At 42.5% G+C, this 15,777-nt stretch overlaps 1 protein-coding gene across 1 annotated transcript in view; it reads right to left on the reverse strand.

Moving 5' to 3' along the window:
- Window positions 1-15,777, reverse strand: part of LOC311146283 (SPRY domain-containing SOCS box protein 4-like) — a gene marked incomplete at its 3' end in the record, with an annotated part of 120,242 nt that overhangs the window by 89,683 nt on the left and 14,782 nt on the right. The window contains exon 2 of the mRNA XM_084182776.1: window positions 8,063-8,151. The remainder of the gene's footprint in view (window positions 1-8,062; window positions 8,152-15,777) is intronic.

Genomic DNA, 15,777 nt, shown 5'->3' on the forward strand with positions numbered 1-15,777 from the left:
CTCGCTGCAAACTTTTCTTTTCACATGTAGTAGCTCATTTGCGGACCTAATAACCTGGCAACACATTCTCTCGAAGAGGAGTCAATTATTCTTCACTGAGATGAAATCCTTTTCAACATTGATGGGCAAAGAGAGGACACTGACTGAAGCAGAGATAGTCATTAAAAAAAAATCTCTACCTTAAACCGACAGATTTTTTAATGGGGATTTTTTATTATTATGCTATTTGGGTTTTTTTCGCGCGGACATTGACTCTAGGGGGTTAAAGCCGTTACTTTGGCGTTTTTGCCCAAAGTCGACCTTTAAAGTAACTGTCCAGTGTTTCCAGATTTCTATGAAATATGACCTATAATTAATTACAATGAGTGAAATCGTTTTCCTTCCAAAAAATTGTAATTAAGTATGTTAAAAAGCTGCTTTTCTGTGATGGAATAGTGTGGGCGTACCCCAACAGAATGGTGTGGGCATATACCGGTCATTAAAAATATTCATGCGAGCAGACCGCTGATTGGCCAGCTCATCCTCTATAAGGAAATGGCTCGCATTTTTTAAACAGTCTGTTTGAGATACAAGTTTGAGGTGGGGTTTTTGAAGTGTTTTTTTCTCCAATTTATGCTTTGGCCACAAATAAGAGTATAAGACGAATCAAGAACCTTATTTGGGTACTTTTTTTAAAGTTCGATTTTCACTGGAAAATTATTGGTTTGGGTGGTATCCAGATATTCATACCGTCATACAGTTTCTGTATCATACCGGTTTTACCGTAAGTGCACACAAGACGCTATTTCCCTCCATTTTTTAAAATTAATATTATTATTCTATTTACGCAGAAAACAATTTGGGCAACAAAACACAAAAAACTGATGAACATGCTTTACATGTCACTAAAACAATACATGTATTTCTAGTAAGAAGTAACTAATGTGGTATATTGTTTAATTAAATTTTTTGTGAACTGAGTCTTTTAACCAAAATATTACAGATGAAACCAACATTTTCACCTGCTCCTTTAAGGGCGGGAGATTACCATGGTAGCGCGACTAGAATCATGTTTGTGCCTGTGAGATTGAGTCCGACTCGTAGAAGCGTTGTCTCTTACCTAGCAGCTGAAACTCAAACATAGAAAAACTACCTAGCTTGTGAACAAAACAATGTAAATAGCCAAGAAACACAAGGACAAAGTCTCACTTCAGTAGACATTCGTTTCCAGTAGACTTTAATTTCTAAAAATGAATCTTTCACTCCGCGCACAGACGCCTGCCAGGCAATGTTGCAGCGCGAGGTGGAATAGGCTATATAGGATTCGTAGTTCTTTGACTTTGTGCGATTAATTTAGCAGCTATGAATAAAACTGTGGAAATCCTTAGAAAAAAGCCACTGAAGCATTAATTTTACTTTAAATGTGATCATACTTTACTATTTTTATTCACAAATGCAAGTGAAATGCTCGCATTGTGGAGCCCCGACCACCCGCAAACATGGCTGTTGAAATTGACATTTTACCCGCCAATGCCTAAATCTACCCACACTTGGTAGGTGACGGGTGTTAATTTAAAAGCTTGATCTTGATCCAGGAGGGGAGTGAATGTCTCTGCTTTAACCATGAACCTTGATCTTGACATCTAGCTACTTAGCTAGCAAACCAAATGCATAGATGGAGCCCTGAGCTGGATATAATTTATTTGACTCTTTTAGATTTCTTATATTTATACTTAAGCAGTAGGGTAGCACGCATCCCCACAGCCCACGCGAGGCAGGGGTGCACCCAACCAAATAAATAAATACATACATACAGTACCAGTCAAATGTTTGGACACACCTACTCATCAAGGGTTTTTCTACATTATAGAATAATTGTGAAGACATCAGAACTATGAAATAACACATATGGAATCATGTAGTAACCAAAAAAGTGTTAAACAAATCAAAATATATTTTCTATTTGAGATTCTTCAAAGTAGCTACCCTTTGCCTTGATGACAGCTTTGCACACTCTTGGCATTCTCTCAACCAGCTTCATGAGGTAGTCACCAGGAATGCATTTCAATTAACAGGTGTGCCTTCTTGAAAGTTAATTTGTGGAATTTCTTTCCTCCTTAATGCATTTGAGACAAGGTAGGGGTGGTATACAGACGATAGCCCTATTTGGTAAAAGACCAAGTCCATATTATGGCAAGAACAGCTCAAATAAGCAAAGAGAAACGACAGTCCATCATTACTTTAAGACATGAAGGTCAGTCAATACGGAACATTTCAAGAACTTTAAACGTTTCTTCAAGTGCAGTCGCAAAAACCATCAAGCGCTATGATGAAACTGGCTCTCATGAGGACCGCCACAGAAAAGGAAGACCCAGAGTTACCTCTGCTGCAGAGGATAAGGTCATTAGAGTTACCAGCCTCATAAATTGCAGCCCAAATAAATGCTTCAAAGTTCAAGTAACAGACATCTCAACATCAACTGTTCAGAGGGGACTGTGTGAATCAGGCCTTCATGGTCGAATTGCTGCAAAGAAACCACTACTAAAGGACACCAATAATAAGAAGAGACATGCTTGGGCCAAGAAACACGAGCAATGGACATTAGACCGGTGGAAATCTGTCCTTTGGTCTAATGAGTCCAAAGATTAGATTTTTGGTTCGAACCGCCGTGTCTTTGTGAGACACAGAGTAGGTGAACGGATGATCTCTGCATGTGTGGTTCCCACCGTGAAGCATGGAGGAGGAGGTGTGATGGTGCTTTGCTGGTGACACTCAGTGATTTATTTAGAATTCAAGGCACACTTAACCAGCATTGCTACCAGAGCATTCTGCAGCGATACGCCATCCCATCTGGTTTGTACTTAGTGGGACTAGCATTTGCTTTTGAACAGGACAATGACCCAAAACTCACCACCAAGCAGTGTAAGGACTATTTTACTAAGGAGAGTGATGGAGTGCTGCATCAGATGACCTGGCCTCCACAATCACCCGACATCAACCCAATTGAGATGGTTTGGGATGAGTTGGACCGCAGAGTGAAGGAAAAACAGCCAACAAGTGCTCAGCATATGTGGGAACTCCTTCAAGACTGTTGGAAAAGCATTCCTCATGAAGCTGGTTGAGAGAATGCCAAGAGTGTGCAAAGCTGTCGTCAAGGCAAAGGGTGGCTACTTTGAAAAATATAAAATATATTTAGATTTGTTTAACAATTTTTTGGTTACTACATGATTCCATATGTGTTATTTCATAGTTTTGATGTCTTCACTATTATTCTACAATGTATAAAATAGTAAAAAATAAAGAAAAAAGTAGGCATGTCCAAACTTTTGACTGGTAGTGTATGTATGTATGTATGTATGTATGTATGTATGTATGTATGTATGTATTTATTCACCCCCCTTGGCATTCTTCCTATTTTGTTGCCTTACAAACCCCCCCCCCCCCCAAAAAAATCCATTTTAATTCCAGGTTGTATCATTTGATTTACACAACATGCCCACCACTTTGAAGATGCAAAATTCTTTTTTTTGGTGAAACAAACAAAAAAACAGAAAACTTGAGCGAGCATAACTATTCACCCCCCCCCAAAGTCAATACTTTGTAGAGCCACCTTTTGCAGCAATTACAGCTGCAAGTCTCTTGGGGTATGTCTCTATAAGATTGGCACATCTAGCCACTGGGATTTTTGCCAGTTCTTCAAGGCAAAACTGCTCCAGCTCGTTCAAGTTGGATGGGTTCTGCTGGTGTACAGCAATCTTTAAGTCATACCACAGATTCTCAATTGGATTGAGGTCTGGGCTTTGACTAGGCCATTCCAAGACATTTAAATGTTTCCCCTTAAACCACTCGAGTGTTGTTTTAGCACTATGCTTAGGGTCATTGTCCTGCTGGAAGGTGAACCTCCATCCCAGTCTCAAATCTCTGGAAGACTGAAACGGGTTTCCCTCAATAATTTCCCTGTATTTAGCGCCATCCATCATTCCTTCAATTCTGACCAGTTTCCCAGTCCCTGCCGATGAAAAACATCCCCACAGCATGATGCTGCCACCACCATACTTCACTGTGGGGATGGTGTTCTCGGGGTGATGAGAGGTGTTGGGTTTGCGCCAGACATAGCGTTTTCCTTGATGGCCAAAAAGCTCTCATCTGACCAGAGTACCTTCTTCCATATGTTTGAGGAGTCTCCCACATGCCTTTTGGCGAACACCAAACGTATTTGGTTATTTTTTTCTTTAAGCAATGGCTTTATTCTGGCCACTCTTCTGTAAAGCCCAGCTCTGTGGAGTGTACGGCTTAATGTGGTCCTATGGACAGATACTCCAATCTCCGCTGTGGAGCTTTGCAGCTCCTTCAGGGTTATCTTTGGTCTCTTTGTTGCCTCTCTGATTAATGCTCTCCTTGCCTGGTCCGTGAGTTTTGGTGGGCGGCCTTCTCTTGGCAGGTTTGTTGTGGTGCCATATTCTTTCCATTTTTTAATAATGGATTTAATGGTGCTCCATGGGATGTTCAAAGTTTCGAATATTTTTTTATAACCCAACCCTTATCTGTACTTCTCCACAACTTTGTCCCTGACCTGTTTGCAGAGCTCCTTGGTCTTCGTGGTGCCGCTTGCTTGGTGGTGCCCCTTGCTTAGTGGTGTTGCAGACTCTGGGGCCTTTCAAAACAGGTGTATATATAATGAGATCATGTGACAGATCATGTGACACTTAGATTGCACACAGGTGGACTTTATTTAACTAATTATGTAACTTCTGAAGGTAATTGGTTGCATCAGATCTTATTTAGGAGCTTCATAGCAAAGGGGGTAAATACATATGCACGCACCACTTTTCTGTTATAAAAGTTTTAGAATTTTTTGAAACAAGTAATTTTTTTCACTTCACCAATTTTGACTATTTTGTGTATGTCCATTACATGAAATCCAAATAAAAATCAATTTAAATTACAGGTTGTAATGCAACAAAATAGGAAAAATGCCAAGGGGGATGAATACTTTTGCAAGGCACTGTATGTACAGTGGGGAGAACAAGTATTTGATCCACTGCTGATTTTGCAGGTTGTCCTACTTACAAAGCATGTAGAGGTCTGTAATTTTTATCATAGGTACACTTCAACTGTGAGAGACAGAATATAAAACAAAAATCCAGAAAATCACATTGTATGATTTTTAAGTAATTAATTTGCATTTTATTGCATGACATAAGTATTTGATCACCTACCAACCAGTAAGAATTCCGGCTCTCACAGACCTATTAGTTTCTCTTTAAGAAGCCCTCCTGTTCTCCACTCATTACCTGTATAAAAGACACCTCTCCACACACTCAATCAAACAGACTCCAACCTCACCACAATGGCCAAGACCAGAGAGCTGTGTAAGGACATCAGGGATAAAATTGTAGACCTGCACAAGGCTGGGATGGGCTACAGGAAAATAGGCAAGCAGCTTGGTGAGAAGGCAACAACTGTTGGCGCAATTATTAGAAAATGGAAGAAGTTCAAGATGACGGTCAATCATCCTCGGTCTGGGGCTCCATGCAAGATCTCACCTCGTGGGGCGTCAATGATCATGAGGAAGGTGAGGGATCAGCCCAGAACTACACAGCAGGACCTGGTCAATGACCTGAAGAGAGCTGGGACCACAGTCTCAAAGAAAACCATTAGTAACACACTACGCCGTCATGGATTAAAATCCTGCAGCGCACGCAAGGTCCCCCTGCTCAAGCCAGCGCATGTCCAGGCCCGTCTGAAGTTTGCCAGTGACCATCTGGATGATCCAGAGGAGGAATGGGAGAAGGTCATGTGGTCTGATGAGACAAAAATATAGCTTTTTGGTCTAAACTCCACTCGCCGTGTTTGGAGGAAGAAGAAGGATGAGTACAACCCCAAGAACACCATCCCAACCGTGAAGCATGGAGGTGGAAACATCATTCTTTGGGGATGTTTTTCTGCAAAGGGGACAGGACGACTGTACCGTATTGAGGGGAGGATGGATGGGGCCATGTATCGCGAGATCTTAGCCAACAACCTCCTTCCCTCAGTAAGAGCATTGAAGATGGGTCGTGGCTGGGTCTTCCAGCATGACAACGACCCGAAACACACCGCCAGTGCAACTGAGGAGTGGCTCCGTAAGAAGCATCTCAAGGTTCTGGAGTGGCCTAGCCAGTCTCCAGACCTGAACCCAATAGAAAATATTTGGAGGGAGCTGAAAGTCCGTATTGCCCAGCAACAGCACCGAAACCTGAAGGATCTGGAGAAGGTCTGTATGGAGGAGTGGGCCAAAATCCCTGCTGCAGTGTGTGCAAACCTGGTCAAGACCTACAGGAAACGTATGATCTCTGTAATTGCAAACAAAGGTTTCTGTACCAAATATTAAGGTCTGCTTTTCTGATGTATCAAATACTTATGTCATGCAATAAAATGCATTTGGAAAGTTTTCAGACCCCTTGACTTTTTCGTCATTTTGTTACATTACAGCCTTATTCTAAAATACATTAAATTGTTTTTTTCCGTCATCAATCTACACACAATACCCCATAACGACAAAGCAAAAACAGGTTTTTAGAAATGTATATACAAAAAAATAAAAAAACTGAAATATAATGATTATATATGTGTGATTTCAGTTTTCTTCAGGTGAATATGATTGGTCGTTGACTCCCCATAGTATGTTATACCGAATGACCCGACTGAAAGTTTCATTAGTTGAATGTCTACCGGGCAAGTGTTAAATCTTGTTCGGTTTCGAAATCTCTGTTTTAACAAACACTGGTTCCAAGAAGGCAGCACACATACAGACGATACCAAGACACAACTACAGCACAATATAGAACAGACTACTATAGACAAGCACAATAGGGAGTGACAATAATATGCTGAGTCATCACAAATTCAAAGTAAACCTATCTATTCTACAGTATACGTATCTATCTGTAAAGTGAGTGTCTATGAGAGAGTGACTGTATCTGTGTGGATGTTTGCTGCCAGGGGAGAGCAGGGCAGGTACGGTGGGACGGTGGTGAGAGTGAGTGAATGAGTGAGTGAGAGAGTGAAAGTGAGACAGATGAAGGGAGGGAGGGAGAAAGGCAGAATGGCGGTGGACAGCTTTGCTGCCTCTGAAATATTCAGGGCCCCAGTCACTGGCGCTGGTTACCAGTCTGGACAGTAGATAGGGAATCGGCGCTATCAGGTTTCACCCTACATTCACCAGGTTTAGGAGGCTTACAGTGAGCAGGCACTGTGTGTGTGTTATTCACTCAAGTGTGTATATGCCCACTAAGCACTGTCCCAGTAACATTATTTACCTAGCTTATCAGGGTAAATGTAAATAATCCAAGGGCAGCTTACAACACCACGCCAGTGGAGAGCTCGGGTCATACATGCTGCTACTGACCTAGTTTCACTGTGTGTGTTGTGTGTTGTGTGCATTTCTATGTAAGCCGACCTATTTTTATTTTTATTTTAATTGTCATTTAGCAGACGCTCTTATCCAGAGCGATTTACAGGAGCAATTAGGGTTAAGTGCCTTGCTCAAGGGCACATCGACAGATTTTTCACCTAGTCGGCTCGGGGATTAGAACCAGCGACCTTTCAGTTACTGGCACAATGCTCTTAACCACTAAGCTACCTGCCACCCCACCTATTGAAAGTGAAGACTTAGCAGTACCCCCAAACCCTTAGGGATCTATGAAAGAATCGAAAGGGCTTTTTACACTACTGATCAGGACCGAGGCGAGCCAAACCAAACTGTACTGAGCTGGCCTGGTTATGCATCCATCCACCATCGTTGCTGAAAACATGATGCTTATTGTGGGCGATGTGAAAAGATACTATCTCAGCCAGCCAGCAGTTTGGTTTGGGTCGGCACGATAGTGTGAAAAGGTTATTGAGGACTGGAGAAGCCTACCCCTGAATCAGGTCATTGGAGTACAGTCTTCTATACACTTAGAATAAATCACCAATATAACAAAATCATCAAGTTACTCGCCCAAACCCATGGGACAGAAACATTCACATACTAACAATACACCTCAGAATCAATTGGTCAGGCAAGAATCAAAACAAGATAAAAAGAGGAACTTGTTACCTGTTGGTTCTTAGGAAAGCCACATCTACAGTCTGTAGGTGAGCATCAGGGTTCAAAGTTGAAAGATCAGTCCAACATGTGGTGTGATTCTGCAACGGAAACAAGAGAGATATTGAGTTAGAGAGGAAAATCCAGCAGCAGAAGGCATGGCTCCTGTTGGAGGTTTCCCTTAGACACAGATCTAGGACCAGCTTACCTTCCCTGAATCCTCATCTTAACCTCTAAGGCAAACTCACAGCTAACCTAGGGTCAGTGTCTAGGGGACATTTTTATCTAAAAGTGCAAGGCTTACTCATGTCCAAGACAGAAAGCGGTCCCATTCAACAGGAAAAAAAATTCAGCTGGCGCACACCCACAGAACATCACTTAGTGTAGAGGTGCTGACTAACGGAGAATAAACTGTAAGCTATAAAAACAAATACAGAGAGTTGCACACTATGTACACTGCTCAAAAAAATAAAGGGAACACTTAAACAACACAATGTAACTCCAAGTCAATCACACTTCTGTGAAATCAAACTGTCCACTTAGTAAGCAACACTGATTGACAATACATTTCACATGCTGTTGTGCAAATGGAATAGACAGCAGGTGGAAATTATAGGCAATTAGCAAGACACCCCCCAATAAAGGACTGGTTTTGCAGGTGGTGACCACAGACCACTTCTTAGTTCCTATGCTTCCTGGCTGATGTTTTGGTCACTTTTGAATGCTGGCGCTGCTTTTACTCTAGTGGTAGCATGAGACGGAGTCTACAACCCACACGAGTGGCTCAGGTAGTGCAGCTCATCCAGGATGGCACATCAATGCGAGCTGTGGCAAGAAGGTTTGCTGTGTCTGTCAGCGTAGTGTCCAGAGCATGGAGGCGCTACCAGGAGACAGGCCAGTACATCAGGAGACGTGGAGGAGGCCGTAGGAGGGCAACAACCCAGCAGCAGGACTGCTACCTCCGCCTTTGTGCAAGGAGGAGCAGGAGGAGCACTGCCAGAGCCCTGCAAAATGACCTCCAGCAGGCCACAAATGTGCATGTGTCTGCTCAAACGGTCAGAAACAGACTCCATGAGGGTGGTATGAGGGCCCGACGTCCACAGGTGGGGGGTTGTGCTTACAGCCCAACACCGTGCAGGACGTTTGGCATTTGCCAGAGAACACCAAGATTGGCAAATTCGCCACTGGCGCCCTTGTGCTCTTCACAGATGAAAGCAGGTTCACACTGAGCACATGTGACCGACGTGACAGAGTCTGGAGACGCCGTGGAGAACGTTCTGCTGCCTGCAACATCCTCCAGCATGACCGGTTTGGCGGTGGTTCAGTCATGGTGTGGGGTGGCATTTCTTTGGGGGGCCGCACAGCCCTCCATGTGCTCGCCAGAGATAGCCTGACTGCCATTAGGTACCGAGATGAGATCCTCAGACCCCTTGTGAGACCATATGCTGGTGCGGTTGGCCCTGGGTTCCTCCTAATGCAAGACAATGCTAGACCTCATGTGGCTGGAGTGTGTCAGCAGTTCCTGCAAGAGGAAGGCATTGATGCTATGGACCGCCCGTTCCCCAGACCTGAATCCAATTGAGCACATCTGGGACATCATGTCTCGCTCCATCCACCAACGCCACGTTGCACCACAGACTGTCCAGGAGTTGGCGGATGCTTTAGTCCAGGTCTGGGAGGAGATCCCTCAGGAGACCATCCGCCACCTCATCAGGAGCATGCCCAGGCGTTGTAGGGAGGTCATACAGGCACGTGGAGGCCACACACACTACTGAGCCTCATTTTGACTTGTTTTAAGGACATTACATCAAAGTTGGATCAGCCTGTAGTGTGGTTTTCCACTTTAATTTTGAGGGTGACTCCAAATCCAGACCTCCATGGGTTGATACATTTGATTTCCATTGATAATTTTTGTGTGATTTTGTTGTCAGCACATTCAACTATGTAAAGAAAAAGGTATTTAATAAGATTATTTCATTCATTCAGATCTAGGATGTTATTTTAGTGTTCCCTTTATTTTTTTGAGCAGTGTATAAACTTCCAGTAATTTATTGGGTAAAAAACCACCAACGTTTCGGCATCACTGTGCCTTCTACAGGGTGCCAGTGGCTGACAGAGGTCGTTGGCTGAAAGCTCATGTGAATGGGGCCCAGAGCAAGTGGACAGGAAAGAATCATGAGGATACAAAATTCATGGGCACTAAAATATTCATGACTTTATCTTGCTCAAAATCAGTGAGGCGGTGGCATGTCTACATTAGGGTGAATAAACACTGGTCTGAGACAGGACACTGTTCAGTTAGATTCTCAATAGATAACTTCACAGGTAGAAGACGTGTGTGTATGTGTGTGATGTTTGGCAAATATGGAACGGTAGGTTAATCTCATTCCCATACATAAACACACACACAGATGTCGTTTTTGTAAAGAGTGTATTTTCATAAGAGAGTGTTTTTACATAAACACTAATCTGTCTGTCAAGGAGGCTTTTCAGATGGGGGCTCTTTGCACATTACACACACTGCCACACACACACACACGAGAGAAAACGCTGACAAAACTCAGCACTTTGCTGCGCAGGCCAGGCAAGGCCTAGGGAAAGCCCCGGAGGACAGATAGGAGCTTTGTACCAGCAGGGCTGCTCTCTACCACAGGCTGGCTGACTGGCTGGCTTGCTTATGGTTTGCTAGGGCTGGGGAGCTAAATAAGACACTTTAACCTGGGATTAGGGGGAAAGGAGTTCTCTCACACACACAGATCGATAACATGCTAGCAACATAACATTCATATACTGACTATCTCTGAAACTCACTTATATAATACCTTTGATGTTACAATGGTAGCAATACATGGTTACAGATAATATGTGTGAAATGCTTGATAATGTATGTGGTATCAACAGAGGTATATTTTCTGGGCGACCTAAATATTGACTGGCTTTCATCAAGCTGTCCACTCAAGAAAAAGCTTCAAACTGTAACCAGTGCCTGCAACCTGGTTCCGGTTATCAGTCAACCTACCACGGTAGTTACAAACAGCACAGGAATTAAATCATCCACATGTATTGTTCACATCTTTACTAATGCTGCAAAAATCTGCTCTAAAGCAGTATCCACATCCATCAGATGTAATGATCATAATACAGTAGCCATAACTAGGAAAACCAAAGTTCCAAAGGCTGGGCCTAATATAGTGTAGAAGAGATCATACAAGAGGTTTTGTAGTGATTCCTATGTTGAAGATGTGAAGAATATTTGCTGGTCTGTGGTGTTTAATGAGGAGCAACCAGACGCTGCACTTGACGCATTTATGAAATTGCTTATTCCAGTTACTAATAAGCATGCACCCATTAAGAAAATGCCGTACAAACTATTAAATCCCTGTGGATTGATGTGGAATTGAAAAATTATATGGTTGAGAGGGATGAGGCAAAAGGAATGGCAAATAAGTCTGGCAGACATATTGTAAATAGAGAAATCATGTGACTAAACTAAACAAAAATAAAAAACTGTACTATGAAACAAAGATAAATGACGTAAAAGATAATACTAAAACGCTTTGGAGCACCTTAAATTACATTTTGGGCAAGAAGGCGAACTCAGCTCCATCATTCATTGAATCAGATGGCTCATTCATCACAAAACCCACTGATATTGCTAACTACTTTACTGATTTTCCAATTAGCAAGATTAGCAAACTTAGGCATGACTTCCCAACAACAAATTCTGAACCTACACATCCATGCATAACTGACCAAATTATGAAAAGACAAGCACTGTAATTTTGAATTCCGTAAAGTGAGTTTGGAAGAGGTAAAAAAAATGATTGTTGTCTATTAACAATGACAAGCCCCCGGGGTCTGACAACATGGATGGAAAATTACTGAGGATGATAGTGGACTATTGCCACCCCTAATTGCCATCTATTCAATCTAAGCCTACAGGAAAGTGTGTGCTCTCAGGCCTAGAGGGAAGCAAAAGTCATTCCGCTGCCCAAGAATAGCAAAGCACCCTTTATTGGCTCAAACAGCCGACCAATCAGCCTGTTACCAACCCTTAGTAAACTTTTGGAAAAAATGGTGTTTGACCAGAAAAAAGTATATTTCACAGTAAACAAATTAACAACTAACTTTCAGCACACTTATAGGGAAGGGCACTTAACAGGTACAGCACTTACACAAATGAGTGAAATTGATAAGGAGATTGTTTTGTTAGACCTCAGTGCAGCTTTTGACACTATCGATCATAATCAGCTGCAAGGAAAAAAACGTGGGTTATGGCTTTACCCCCTGCTATATCGTGGATCGAGAGTTACCTGTCTAACAGAACACAGAAGATGTTCTTTAACGGAAGCCTCTCCAACAAAATCCAGATAGTCAGGCATAATATTTAAAGCATTATATTTGGGACAAATCATTCACTAAACCCTAAAACTCAACTAAATCTTGTAATGAATAATGTGAAAATTGAGCAAGTTGAGGAGACTAAACCTCATGCTAGCAGATACCCATAGACTTCCAGTCATTGCACTAACGCTAGTTAGTATTGGCTCACAAAACTACCTCTAACTTCCTTCATACTGGACACAGAGACATAAAATGGTATCCACAAGTTCATCTGACTCTGGGGAAGTAGATAAATGGCATCATTGCCCAAAAATCTTGAAGTATCCCTTTAAATGTACACAGAGAGCTAACATCAATAACATGCATGTCAATCTCTCCTGGCTCAAAGTAGAGGAGAGATTGACTGCATCACTACTTGTCTTTGTGCGAGGTGTTGAAAGCACCGAGATGTCTGTTCATACGACTAGCACACAGCTCAGACACCTATGCATGCCCCACAAGACATGCCATCAGAGGTCTCTTCACAGTCTCCAAGTCCAGAACCGACTATGGGAAATGCACAGTACTACATAGAGACATGACTAAATGGAACTCTATTCCACATCAAGTAACTTATGCACGCAGTAAAATCTGATTTAAAAAATATATATACAGTGGGGAGAACAAGTATTTGATCCACTGCCGATTTTGCAGGTTTTCCTACTTACAAAGCATGTAGAGGTCTGTAATTTTTATCATAGGTACACTTCAACTGTGAGAGACAGAATATAAAACAAAAATCCAGAAAATAACATTGTATGATTTTTAAGTAATTAATTTGCATTTTATTGCATGACATAAGTATTTGATCACCTACCAACCAGTAAGAATTCCGGCTCTCACAGACCTGTTCGTTTTTCTTTAAGAAGCCCTCCTGTTCTCCACTCATTACCTGTATTAACTGCACCTGTTTGAACTCGTTACCTGTATAAAAGACACCTGTCCACACACTCAATCAAACAGACTCCAACCTCTCCACAATGGCCAAGACCAGAGAGCTGTGTAAGGACATCAGGGATAAAATTGTAGACCTGCACAAGGCTGGGATGGGCTACAGGACAATAGGCAAGCAGCTTGGTGAGAAGGCAACAACTGTTGGCGCAATTATTAGAAAATGGAAGAAGTTCAAGATGACGGTCAATCACCCTCAGTCTGGGGCTCCATGCAAGATCTCACCTCGTGGGGCATCAATGATCATGAGGAAGGTGAGGGATCATCCCAGAACTACACGGCAGGACCTGGTCAATGACCTGAAGAGAGCTGGGACCACAGTCTCAAAGAAAACCATTAGTAACACACTACGCCGTCATGGATTAAAATCCTGCAGCGCACGCAAGGTCCTCCTGCTCAAGCCAGCGCATGTCCAGGCCCATCTGAAGTTTGCCAATGACCATCTGGATGATCCAGAGGAGGAATGGGAGAAGGTCATGTGGTCTGATGAGACAAAAATAGAGCTTTTTGGTCTAAACTCCACTCGCCGTGTTTGGAGGAAGACGAGGGATGAGTACAACCCCAAGAACACCATCCCAACCGTGAAGCATAGAGGTGGAAACATCATTCTTTGGGGATGCTTTTCTGCAAAGGGGACAGGACGACTGCACTGTATTGAGGGGAGGATGGATGGGGCCATGTATCGCGAGATCTTAGCCAACAACCTCCTTCCCTCAGTAAGAGCATTGAAGATGGGTCGTGGCTGGGTCTTCCAGCATGACAACGACCCGAAACACACAGCCAGGGCAACTAAGGAGTGGCTCCGTAAGAAGCATCTCAAGGACCTGGAGTGGCCTAGCCAGTCTCCAGACCTGATTCCAATAGAAAATCTTTGGAGGGAGCTGAAAGTCCGTATTGCCCAGCGACAGCCCAGAAACCTGAAGGATCTGGAGAAGGTCTGTATGGAGGAGTGGGCCAAAATCCCTGCTGCAGTGTATGCAAACCTGGTCAAGACCTACAGGAAACGTATGATCTCTGTAATTGCAAACAAAGGTTTCTGTACCAAATATTAAGGTCTGCTTTTCTGATGTATCAAATACTTATGTCATGCAATAAAATGCAAATTAATTACTTAAAAATCATACAATATGATTTTCTGGATTTTTGTTTTAGATTCTGTCTCTCACAGTTGAAGTGTACCTATGATAAAAATTACAGACCTCTACATGCTTTGTAAGTAGGAAAACCTGCAAAATCGGCAGTGTATCAAATAATTGTTCTCCCCACTGTATATTATATATATATATATATATATATATATATATAAATAAAACTACACCTTATGGAACAGCGCCGACTGTGGGGAGACACACACACACACACTGTAATATTATTATATTGCTGTATTATGGATTGTGTGTAGTACCTAATGTGTTGTGTGATGTACTGTTTTGTTTTGTATGTAATCGCCTTAATCTTGTTTGGACCCCAGGAAGAGTAGCTGCTGCTTTGGGGATCCGTAACAAATACAAATAACTACAAATACAGATACAGATACACATGCGTACACAAACACGACCGCACACACATCTGAACACGCACGCACAATCTCTACAAAACAGATGATAAAACATCTCAAATCTTATAAAAGATCTCAGATGACTATTGTCAATAATGTTTAAGTAGCCATTAGAAATCCAATCTATAACTGTGATAGTATCAGTAATAGATCACTGTTTTTGAGACATTGCATACAAGGCTCCTCATTCCAATTAGTGGCACACATGGATCCATACATCCATCTTAAAGCTACAGTATATACATCTGCTGAATATTCTGATGGGAGAAACAAAGGCATATATTGTTTGTTATCCATTCCAACTGAAGACCCCCTGAACCCTATATGAGGAAGATGCTCTTCTAACATTTCTATGACAACCATGGAGGAAGGCATGCCACACGTGCGTACTGTCGACGAACAGGGAGTGATGCGCGCTGAAGACGACTTCTCTCATGAAGGCAGTAAAGAGAGAGGGGGAGGATGAGGGGAAGGAGGGACAGAGGGAGGGAGAAGTAGGCCAAATATAGGAACAGTAGAATGAGCTGGGTTCTTATCTCTCCATCGTTTCCATGTCCTCCTCCACATCTTCTCTCCCACCTTTCACTTAATCCACATGCCCAAACAATTGACGGCAGCAACCATCATCCCACTCAGTGCTACATTTCCCAGAGGCCCCCTGGAGCAGAAAGAGCACGTCGTCATTTTTAAATGTTGACCTTTTAGTCATTTAACAGACGGTCATATCCAGAGCGTCTTAAATTTAGTGTGAGACAACCACATATCACAGTCGTAGTAAGTACATTTCTCCTCAATAAAGAAGTTATCAGCAAAGTCAGTTCTAGTAGGAAAAAAG

This window comes from Coregonus lavaretus (assembly GCF_964263955.1).
Source record: "Coregonus lavaretus genome assembly, chromosome: 19".
Lineage (NCBI taxonomy): Eukaryota > Metazoa > Chordata > Actinopteri > Salmoniformes > Salmonidae > Coregonus > Coregonus lavaretus.